The sequence below is a fragment of the Mesoplodon densirostris genome, chromosome 3 (genome assembly GCF_025265405.1).
Source record: "Mesoplodon densirostris isolate mMesDen1 chromosome 3, mMesDen1 primary haplotype, whole genome shotgun sequence".
Classification (NCBI taxonomy): Eukaryota; Metazoa; Chordata; class Mammalia; order Artiodactyla; family Ziphiidae; genus Mesoplodon; species Mesoplodon densirostris.
Window position 1 is genome coordinate 109,420,954 of NC_082663.1, and position 11,357 is coordinate 109,432,310.

The 11,357-nt window shown below is 37.3% G+C and overlaps 1 pseudogene; it reads right to left on the minus strand.

Moving 5' to 3' along the window:
* Positions 1-758: 758 nt before the first annotated feature.
* Positions 759-7,364, minus strand: LOC132486829 (small ribosomal subunit protein eS7-like; annotated as a pseudogene).
* Between the last annotated feature and the right edge of the window lie 3,993 nt (positions 7,365-11,357).

Here is an 11,357-nt window from a genome sequence, read left to right on the forward strand (position 1 = left end):
AAAATCAGTATTCAGCCAAATATTTGAGGGGACCCCTCTCTCTGTGCATCTCTGGAGTGTGTGCTCTCTTTCTCTGTAATTTCCCTTTCTCCACTACTCTATCTCACACAGTCTAGTTGTTTTGCCTCCCTGAACTCTCATTTTTGTCCCTATACTCAGTGAAAATAAGACTTTGGCAGGGTTTCCCCTCTCTGAGGTGTGACACAGAAATGCCTCCAAGCAGCTAACTATGGCAATTATATGCCTAACTTTGTTTCCTTTCTCTAAGGGAATAAGAATAATTTTCTGTCTTTTGTATAATGTTTAAATCATTTGTTCCATGTATCTTGTGGGGTTTTCTACTATGTAGGAAGTGAAATTCCTGTCATATTTAATCATTCATGGATATAATACTTGTTCCTTATTTCCAAAGTTGGATTTTGGTCTGTGCTGAATGCACAGGGTATTAATGAGGTGTTAAGAAGGTGTTAATAAGATCTCTCTATTGCTCTCTACTGCTGTCTTCTTGGCAATATTAAAAACAGTAAAGCAAAGTGATGTAACCTAAGTATTTTCAACTCATTCTCTTAGATAATAAGTAGTTTCAGATAACAAGAACTTGATGGTATCTTCTGGAATAAGAAGCTATATAGGATGGCTTTGCTTTAGCTTGTTGGGAGTTTAGTCATCCTCTGAAAAGGAGCTTCTCTTATTTCTAGAATATCTTTTAAATTAGACTATGAAATTTACATTATTTTAAAATATTTTGTAATAATATTTTAGTCATTTTTGTTTACAACTGAGAACTGAGACTCTGGGTATTTAAAATTAACATCCTTGCCTGTGTTGCCCTTGTAGACAACAGAAAAAGTTTCAACCTTGTGTTCCACATTATTCTGCTGTGTTTTATCCAAATAAATCTTTGAGTTAGTTGGTATCCAGTTTCACCTGGATTCTCTTGCCTACACTTTCACTTGGAAAGACTAAGTCCTCTAGGATCACATGTGCATGGTTGTCAGAGTATGGTTTCTAGGATGCTTTTGCTTATTTTTTTGTACAGCCTTTTGAGTTGGCTTAGGCAGAATTCTCCTCTGGGCTTTAAAGATAATGTATTTCTCACTGAACATTTTCTCCAATTCAAGTACTTACCAGACTTGGTTTTTCTCGAAAGATTTCAGTTGAGGAACAGGAACAATGATCATAATAGCTTTCTGACCGCTATCAGCTTACTTTCCCTGGCTGCTGTTATATTCAGCTCTCTTATCTGGGACTTAAGGTCTGAATTCATTTTCAGCTCAAGGAGACCCTGAGAGAAGCTGGACTAAAACTCATCCCACTTTTCACCATTGGGCTTCACTATCTTCACACTCTAACTAAACCTTATTGAGCACTGACCTAGGAAGAGAATACTTTATTTTTACAATTTCCTCGGCAATGTGTGAGATATAATCAGATACTAAGTTATTTAAAAGGCAGCTAATGAGGTTACATTTCAGTTTATAATCCATTTAATCAACCCTGTCTCTTTACTATCACTCAAGTGTACCCATCCTCTCTACCTTCACTGCCACAATCTCTGTGCAGCCTCCTGTAATTACTTGTCTGGTTTACTGGTCTCCTAGCATCTACTCTGGAAACCCAATAATTCGTTTTCCACATAGAAGTTATAGAGAGTATAACATGCTTTTAAAAAGGAAAATGTCACCACTTGGAGTGTGAAATCTTCCTCTGCGTTTAGTAGTGGAATTTACTTATAGATGAAAGGATTGAGAGGGGGATGAGGAAGAAATATCCTTGAAAGAGAACAAAACACAACATTATGAACAGTTGGGTTTTTTACTCTTTGAACCATGCATTTATTGCTAAGGTTGCAGACTTCTCCTCACAAGCTACAGTTGATCCTTGAACAGTGAGGAAGTTAGGGGTGCTGACCCTATGCATACTTTACAGTTAGCCCTCTCTATCCATGATTCTGCACCTACAAATTCAAACTCAACCAACTATGGATTGTATAGTACTGTAGTACATATTTAGTGGGGAAAAAATCTGATATGAGTGGACTCATACAGTTTAAAACCTGTGCTGTATATTCTATGACTCAGTGAATTTTTCAATATCTCTGCCCCACTTCAAACCATCTTGCTCCCATCTGATTTACTCAGTGTCTTCCCCATTCATGCATACCCGAATCTCCTGTATTCACTGCCACTTTCAGCTTAACAACTTCCCTGACAGTTTACCTGGCTTTGAATTTATCATCTAAGATACTGCCTCCCAGATTGCCTCCTCTTCCCTAACTGCATGCGAGTGACTACATGAAGACATCCTTCTACTACATTCAGCCTAGGTTTCTAGAATTAGTTTTCCTGGGAGTTAAAAAAAAATACAAAATCATAGTTTTTCTGCATAGGGAAAAAAAACAACTAAGCTATCAGGTATATTTTTTGTCAACATTTATTTACTAAATATGGTACACTTAGTATGTGCTAACTTTTGGTGTTGGATATACAACAACTAACATATTAAGCTAGTTTTCTATTTCTAGAGTGCTTACAGTATTCTGGAGGATATAGTCTATTACAATAGTGAGAGAAGTTCTATTGTAAGGAAGTATAGTGTCATTAAAATACCTAGTTGAAATACATATCTCAGTTTATAAGGAAAATTTTATCAGGAGAATAATTAAAATGAGTAGGAGTTAGCAAGAAAGAAGTTCGGGTGGTGTGGAAAAGAGTATTCAGGAAAAGTAAACCGACATTTGAAAATCTAGATGCAAGAGACCACATAGCATCTTTATAGGTTGGATGGATGGGGGTTGTCAAGAGAAATGTCAGGAAAGCTAATTTGTGGGTAGTTCATCAAAAGCTTTGTGAGCCATGAGTTTGGATTTTATCCTAACGTAGTGGTTCTTAAACTTTAACGTGCATTTAAAGCATACAGAAATTTTACAGTACAGAAATTTTACAGTGTAGAGAGCCTTATTCACTAGGTTTGTAATGGAGCTTGCTACTCTGCATTTCTCCTAAGCTCTTAGGTATTGCTGATGCTGCAGGCTCATGGACCACACTTTAAATAACCAGCTCCTAAGGGAAATAGTAAAGGTTTGAGGGAATTCAAGCAGAACATAAAATATGATTGATATTTGTTTGTCTTCTAGAAAGATCACTTTGACTACAGAATAGAGGGTTAACTACAGAAGGGCAAGTTTAGATGCAGGAAGATTTTGTAGGCTATTTTATTAATCATAGTTTATTATAACAACACCTTAGGCTAGTTGATGTCATGGATATGGAGAAAACTGAGCAGTTTTTCTCCCAAAAATATTTGGGAGCAAAAAATGAGAATCTTGGAAATAGATTGCACTTTGGAGTTGAAAGAGAATATAGAAGAATAAAGATTCTTAGGTTTCTGATCCAGTCAAATTTATTGCTATTCAATGTGATATAGGGCACCTGTGGAAGGTGTATAGAATAAAAGATCAAGAGATTTTTTTTCCCTGTGATTCCACTAGAAAATATTTTTCTTGAATTTTAATGAATTTGGTGTGATGCACCCAAGGAACAAATCCCATCCAGACAGGGCAGATAGTTTGATGTTCTAGCTGTAACATAGCTAGCTTTCAATGTAGACTACACTCTGTTGTCACTTTGGATAGAGCAAATCAGTGGAGTTTCAGTAAGCAGGAAAAATTATTGGATTATTTGCTATGTGAGACTACCAGTTCTGGTTTGTTACTCACAGCTCACATTCTTTCATAGGTAAAACGTGATTAGACCGAAGGACAGCTTTGCAGTCTTATAACAGCAGCTAGAAATATCCAACATAAGGGAGGATTGAAGAAGAGGATTTTTTTAAATGACCAGATGAAAACATACCTATGAATCAGAAAACCTCAAACATGAGCTGGCAAAAGCCCTAACTACCTACCTCAGTCCTAAGCAGCCCATTCCTGGACAATCTGCCTGTTTACCACTTGGAAGGTTTAGCTCTCCCTGTAACACTAAGTGCTGGTGAGTCTGAGGATAAAAGGGTGGGGAGCAAAATTCTCAGAGCTTCTGTATTGTCCTTTCATTTAATGAGTCACAGATGTTTTCACTTGCAAGGATTTTGTGTTTTGCTAATGCAGTCCATCCTTCTGTCTTGATCCGTATCTCACAATTTTCAATCCATGGTTGTTTGAATCCAAGGATGCAGAACCCATGGATATGGAGGGCTGACTGAATTGGTTTTACAAGTTAATGATGAGATAAAGAATATGTAAGTCACCTAATGGCTTCACAAACTTTTCCCAAGTCAGTCTGTCCTACACCAGCCTCTACTCCCTTCTAACATTGTTCATTTAAACGTCCAACATTTTCCCAGTAAGGCTAATTTTTCACTAATTTTTCTCCTAATAGTTGTGGGGCATTTGATTTCAGCATCTGGAGGCTGTTAACTAATGCAATTACAGCCAAGAATCTCTTGAGTTTCTCCTGGTTATTATCTTTCTGCTCTGACATTGTTCAGTTACACTCTGTGAGCAGGTAAAGATTATGACAAAACATCTAGCAGTTGGAAAACACTTTTAATTCTTACTTTCCCAAAACCTACTGATGTTGACAGTCTTTTTTTCTTTTCTCAAATTATTTTTTAAGGTTAACATATTTATTTTGCAACTCTTCATGGTCTAGTGGGATAATTAATTGTAAGTTCAATATTGCTGACTAAATAAAACAAATTATCCAATATGTGAAAATTCAGTTATCACATGGGTGTGCCTTCCATAGATCAATTTTATGGCTATCCAGAATATTTTATTTTGCAAAGATTTTGTCCACAAGGGAAGGTTCTATCTAGTGGTTGGAATTTACTACAGTCCGCATATTTCTCTTATGAAGAGCTGAGTTTTAGACGGGTTATTTGACCTTATTAGACTCTGAGCCAATTATGGTTAGAGCCCAGGATGAATTGTTTGCTTAAGTCAGAGTTTTGCAACTTTCCTCATCATGACAATCACTTGGGGTGCTCATTAAAAACATTTTTTCCTGATTCTAATCCAGAAATGAATTAGAATGTTCAGGAGATAAACCCAGTGTTAGGGTTCTCCAGAGAAACAGAACCAATAGGATAGGGTATGTATTTGTATATACATGGTGATTTATTATGAGAAATTGGCTCACATGATTATGGAGGCTGAGAAGTACCACGATATGCCATCTGCAAGACAGAGGACCAGGGAAGCTGGTAGTGTGATTGAGTCCAGGTCTGAAAGCCTGAGAACAAGAGGAGATGATGATGTGAATTCAGACTGATGCTGGAGAAAATGAGCTGAGCTGTCCCATCTCAACTTTTGAGGCAGGAAACAAAGAGACAAATTTCTCCTTCCTCCACATTTTGTTTTAGTCAGCCCTCAGCAGATTGGATGATGCCCAACCATATTGTACAGGACCTTCTACTTCATTGGGTTCACTGATTCAGGTGCTAATCTCAACCAGAAATCTACTCAAAACACTCCCCCCAGTAAGATATAATCTAGGCACCCATGCCTCACTCATGTTGACACATAAAATTACCCAACCCAACTACACCTTTTGTTAACTTGGCACCCATACTCATCTCCTTAAACCATACTTAAGATGCAATTCATGAAAATAAGATCATAATTTTGCCTATTGTGCTACAACTCTCCTGTGTACAATTGAAAATGCACTGACTGCTTTTCCAGTAAAGGAGATAGAGTTCTTGAGTGATGGTTAGTCTTCTCTTTGATAGTCTATAACTCATACTATGATGTTAAATTTACAATACTTAAATATATGTTGTAAAGTCAATATATTTTACCTTACATGATAAGGAAATAAGGGAGGAAAGAGAACAAGCATACCTATGTGTGTGTATATCTGAGTGGTATAGAAACAGGCCTAATTTCTGCAACTGGTCACGTGGTTTTCACTAGTAATTCTAACTACCTTTTTCCACTATCCATTCTCTATCCCCTTTTCTTCACCAAGCACCTCAGTTGGTCATGGTTCTTTAACCGGTGGGGTGACCCAAACCTTCATTCCTGAAGGGTCTGGACCATTAGTAGTCCTGCCTGGATTTGGTTAGTGTAGTTTTCTATTGACTTTAATCACACTAAATGGTAATATTAAGTAACACCCTAAGAGATTGCCTATATTCAAGACTTACTCTTCCTTGCTGCCATTGTAAAGTAGTAGTCCAGTTTCCTCTTGGTATGAGATCAGTTACCTGAGCTTACGCTGAAACTCCCTTCTTCAGTGATTTGGAAGCATGAGGAGCCCAAAGTGGCCAGTGGGGTGTTGGCATTATTAACTTCAAGGTCAGTGGAATCATCTCCTGGTGCAAAGCATTCTTTCCTCTGGAACTAAAATCCCCAGTCCAGCAGAGTATATAGCCTCAAGAATACAAAGCAAAAATTTTGCTAGAGGTACCAGCGGTAATATTGAATGAATCCATTGCCATTTCTACTCCTTGACTCCTGGACCTGTGAATCCTGGCTTCAGGAGAAAGAGCACCATATACAGGATGTTGATTTAGAGCATGTACAGCCTTCTGCAGAACCTTGCTACAGCCCTGTGAGGTATCACCACCTTACTGGCACTGTAACTAAGTCTTCAAAAGACCATTACACCATTCGATCAAGCCAGCTGCTTCAGTGTGGTGAGAAATAGGGTAAGACCAATAAATTCCATCAGCACTGGCCCATTGCTGCCCTTCTTTTGCTGTGAAGTGATTTTCTTGTTCTGAAGCAATGCTCTGTGGAATACCATGATGATGGATAAACCATTCTTTAAGTCTATGGATGGTAGTTTTGGAAGGAACATTGAGTGCAGGGAAAGCAAATTCATAACCAGAGTAAGTGTCTATTCCCATAAGCATAAAACACTGCCCTTTGCATAATGGAAGTGGTCCAGTGTAATCAACCTACTACTAGGGAGTTGATGCCATATTAGGGACTCAGAATTGGTCTCTATTGCTACCAGATGAGGCACTCAGTGGTGGTCATAGCCAGATTGGCCTCAGTGTGTTGAAGGCCATATTGCTGAGCCCATGCATAAACTCTATCCCTGTCATCATGGCCACTTTGTTCATGAGCCCATTTGGCAATGACAAGGGTGGCTGGGGAAAGAGACTGCATGGTATCCACAAAACAGTTCAGCTTATCCACTTGAATATTAAAATTCTCCTCCACTGAGGTCACCCTTTGCTGAACAATTACATGGGATACAAATATCTTCATGTTTTGGCCCAATCAGAGAGGTCAACCCCTGTACTTCTTCCCCAGGTTTCCTCCTCATAAATTTTCCAATCATGTTTCTTCCAAATCCTTGACTATCTAGCCAAACCGTTGACCACAACCCATGAGCTGGTTTATAATCATACATCTGGCCATTTCTCCTTCCAAACAAAGTGAAAAATCATGTGCCTGCTTGAGGCCAATCAAGTATATACCACTTTCATTTGATTATGGAGTGTTTCTATGCATGCCCAACTGTATAGCTTGGTGGATCAGATAATGCCTAGGCTAAACTAGTTATTTCTTGCTCACTAGTTCCAATCAGCATAATGTCATTGATGTAATGGACCAGTATGATATCTTATAGAAGGAAAAGTGATCAACATCTCTGAGCTAATTTATTATATAGGCCTAGAGAGTTGTGATAAACTTTTGAGATATGACAGTCAAGGTATAATGCCAGCCTTGTCAGCTGAAAAAAAAATCTGCTCTTTGTGGACCTTATGGAGAAAAGGGTATTTGCCAGGTCAACAGCTGAATACTTGATACCAAGGAATGTGTTAATTTGTTCAAGCAATGAAACTACATCTGGTACAGCAGCTGCAATTGGATTCACTATCACAGTCAAGCTTACGATAATCCACTGTCATTCTCCAAAATCCATCTTTCTTTTGCACAGGCCAAAATAGGACTGTTGAGTGGGGATGTGGTGGGAATCACCACTCCTGCATCTTTCAAGGACTCAATAATGGCACTGATCTCTGCAATCCCTCCAGGAATGTGGTGGTATTTTTTGGCTTACTATTTTTTTATGTAGGGAGACAGGCCTTTGCTACCATAATAGCCCTCAATCCTCACCAGATGATGATTTTATGCACACAGATTTGGGTATTACTGACTTACATTATTGGTAGGCACCAATTTTGTTATCATATTGTATAAAAGTTTAGTAAAATGTTCTCCCAAATATGCATATCCTAAGAAGTAGACAAAATTAATGTAATTATAAGACCTTGAGAAAAGAAATGTTTGGACAGTTAAGGTTGGAAGATTCATTGGCTACCTGTAAAGGAGCGCCTAAGCAGATATGATAGCACAGTTAGGAAGTACAGTTAGAATGTGGCAGGTAAATGTAGTTGTAATTGTAAACTATTGCTATATTGGTTATCCTTTTATTTGTTTCCTGTTTTAGGTTTGCTATACTGTGAATTATTGGAAAACTTACCAGCAGGTGGTAGCACTGTTTAACAAATATACCCCTGATCACAAAGCAAGCAATTGTGACTGAATTATTGGCTGCGAATGCAGCAAAATTCAAATATGTCAGAATAGTGGATTGTGATCCAGAAAATCTGGTCTCAGTGGTATTACTTATTGGCCTCATCACTTTGCAAAAATAAATCTCATAGTGTTTAAATAACACTATAAATAAAATTAGTATAATAAAATAAAATTAGTATAATAACAACTGCCTTGGCTTCTGCTGTTTTAAGGGTAGGAATAGAAAACGATTGTAAAAATAATTGAGGGAAGGGTAGGATGCTGTGTAAATGCAAATATCATTTCTCATTTTTTTGTTTTTTATTTGTTTTCCAGGCATTAATTTTAAGATGTGTTCTTACTAGTAACAAAGGTAGTCCTAGAAAGTCCAACATGAATGTAAAATGATTTCCCATTGGTCATATGTTCAACTATTTTTTGACCATTTTTCCATTAATTTCCATGTGGTATAAGATGTCAAAACCCATTTTGTTGGGTCTGAGGAAGAGTAGCTCTAGCCTCTGAATCATTCTTTGCACACCCACTGCTTTCCTAACCTCTGTAAATGCTTGAACTAAAGAGGAAAAGTCCAAGAGAACACAAATAACTTCAAGGAAATAATGTGTTAACATATTTAAAGTATAAGGAGCATAGTGAGCCAATATTTACCTTTACTGTGTGCAGAGAAGTGTACTAACCACTGAAAGAATTCAAAGATACAGAATCCAGAGACTTCCAAAAATGAAGAACTTTTTTTTTTTTTTGACAGATGCTTACTGATCTCCATCAGTAGACAAGGAAATTTACTAGATGCTGGAGATCCAGGCTGTATAAGATATACATAATTCTCAAAGTTGAAATTTCTATAGTTGAGTTGAAGATCACCTATCAGCAAGAGTAAACAGATATAGTACAAGGCAGGAGACGAGCCATGAAAGGAAATGCATGACAGGGTGGTGGTTTAGATTAAAGCCAACCTGGGCAAGATTGAAGGAGAGAAGAGAGTCTAGGTGGATGTAAATGATACTTACAGAGACAGGTATTTGATGTGAAGGTCATAGAGTATAATAGTTAAGACTATAGTCTTTGGGTCAGAATGATCTGACATAAAGTAATAACTCTACCACTTACAAACTGAGTGACCTTTGGCAAGGTACTCTGATTTTTTGATTCTTCATCTGTAAAATGTAGGTGATAATAGTGCATCTGTTTTATAGAGTTATTGTGAGAATCTATATGGAAATTAGTGTACAGTAAACTCTAAATGGGGAAGCAAACGGATTTTTTTGAGATGTGTAAAATACATAGAAGAGCAGTTGATATAAGGCGCTGAATGCTGGACTCTTAAGTTTGTATTATAGCGGACAAAGTGAAGTGTAGATTCTTGTATAGAAAGAGATTTCTGTGAAAAGATACTTAAAAGGTGTTATAGGAGTTTGTATAGGTGTTTTAGAACAAAGAAGGGGTGGAGGCAACAGAAGGAAGGTCATCTGAAGAGTGGATGAGGTCATATGAGGTTACATTTGAGTAAAGCATTTGGAAAGACTTGGTGAGATCAAGGGAGAGAGAGGATTAAAAAGTTATTCCAATAACTTGAGCTTAGGGAACTAGGGGGATGGTTGTATCTTTGGCAAAATTAAGAGGCAGTTTCTTTTTGTGTGAGGAAAGCAAATATATTTATTCTCATGGGAAAGAGACTGTAAGAAGACACACAACAACAAGCAGAAGGGTCCAAGATCAAGTCTGGACATTTCAGTTGGGAATCATCTGCTGACTTTGAAAGTGTTCATTGAAACCAGCTGCTATAGGGTGATTGAAGGTAGTAGGAAAAAAAGGAAAAAGAAAAATCACATAAGTATATGCTAAGAAAGACTATCCTTGGATCTGATAGAACATTTGAGAAAGTGATAAACTTACAAGCATCACTGCAAGCCAAATTCTGTTTACATGAACATGGAAGAGCAATTTCCCCTTCCTGTGCAGGACTTTTGCCCAGGCCCAGAGTCAACATGAGTTGACTAATAATTCGGATACTAACACATTATAACTAATTTAGTATCTGACTGAGGCATGTACAGTAATGTCAAATAGCAGGTACCTCATTTTCTGTTAAATTATTGTGTTCTTTAGAAAAACTTAGTTTCCCCAGGTTTTCCTTGTAAAGAGAATAGAATGTCTCTCTGGAACAAGTTGACCACCCATAAAACATGCAAAAAGATGAAACAGTAAAATTCCTTTCAGAGGCTCTGGGAAGACTTCTCTAAGATCCTATCCCCATAGCTGTTTTGGGCAATTATCCTCAGTATCAGAGTTATATGCCACACTTACTTTTACCAGCATGCTTACAACACTGTGTTGGTATTATCATTTTAGAGGTGGCTGTGACCCTGAGTAACACTAAAGGCATTAAAGACAATAAAAAAGCTATTGAAAATAGCACTATTAAGATCTAATTTATAAAAAGTCACCAATTTTTCAAAATGTATGCATTCTAGTAAACGCTATGTTAGTGGTTCCTGTGTAGAACATTTCCATGACTCTAAAAATTCCTTAGTGTCCCTTTGCAGTCAATCCTCTCCTCACTTCTGGCCACTGGCAATCAATATTGTGCTTTCTGTCTCTGTAGCTATAACTTTTCTAGGGTTTCATATAAACAGAATGATGCAGGATATATTCTTCTGTATCTGATTTCTTTCTCAGCATCTTACTTTTACACTTCAGTTTATTGTTGCCTCTATCAGTAATTTGTTCCTTGTTTTTCATTATTGACTGAACTTCATACTTTATTTGAAATTCATTAGTTTTTCCATAATATATGTTTCTAGGATCCAATCCAGAATATCACATTACATTTAGTTGTTAGGTCTCTTTAGACTCTTTT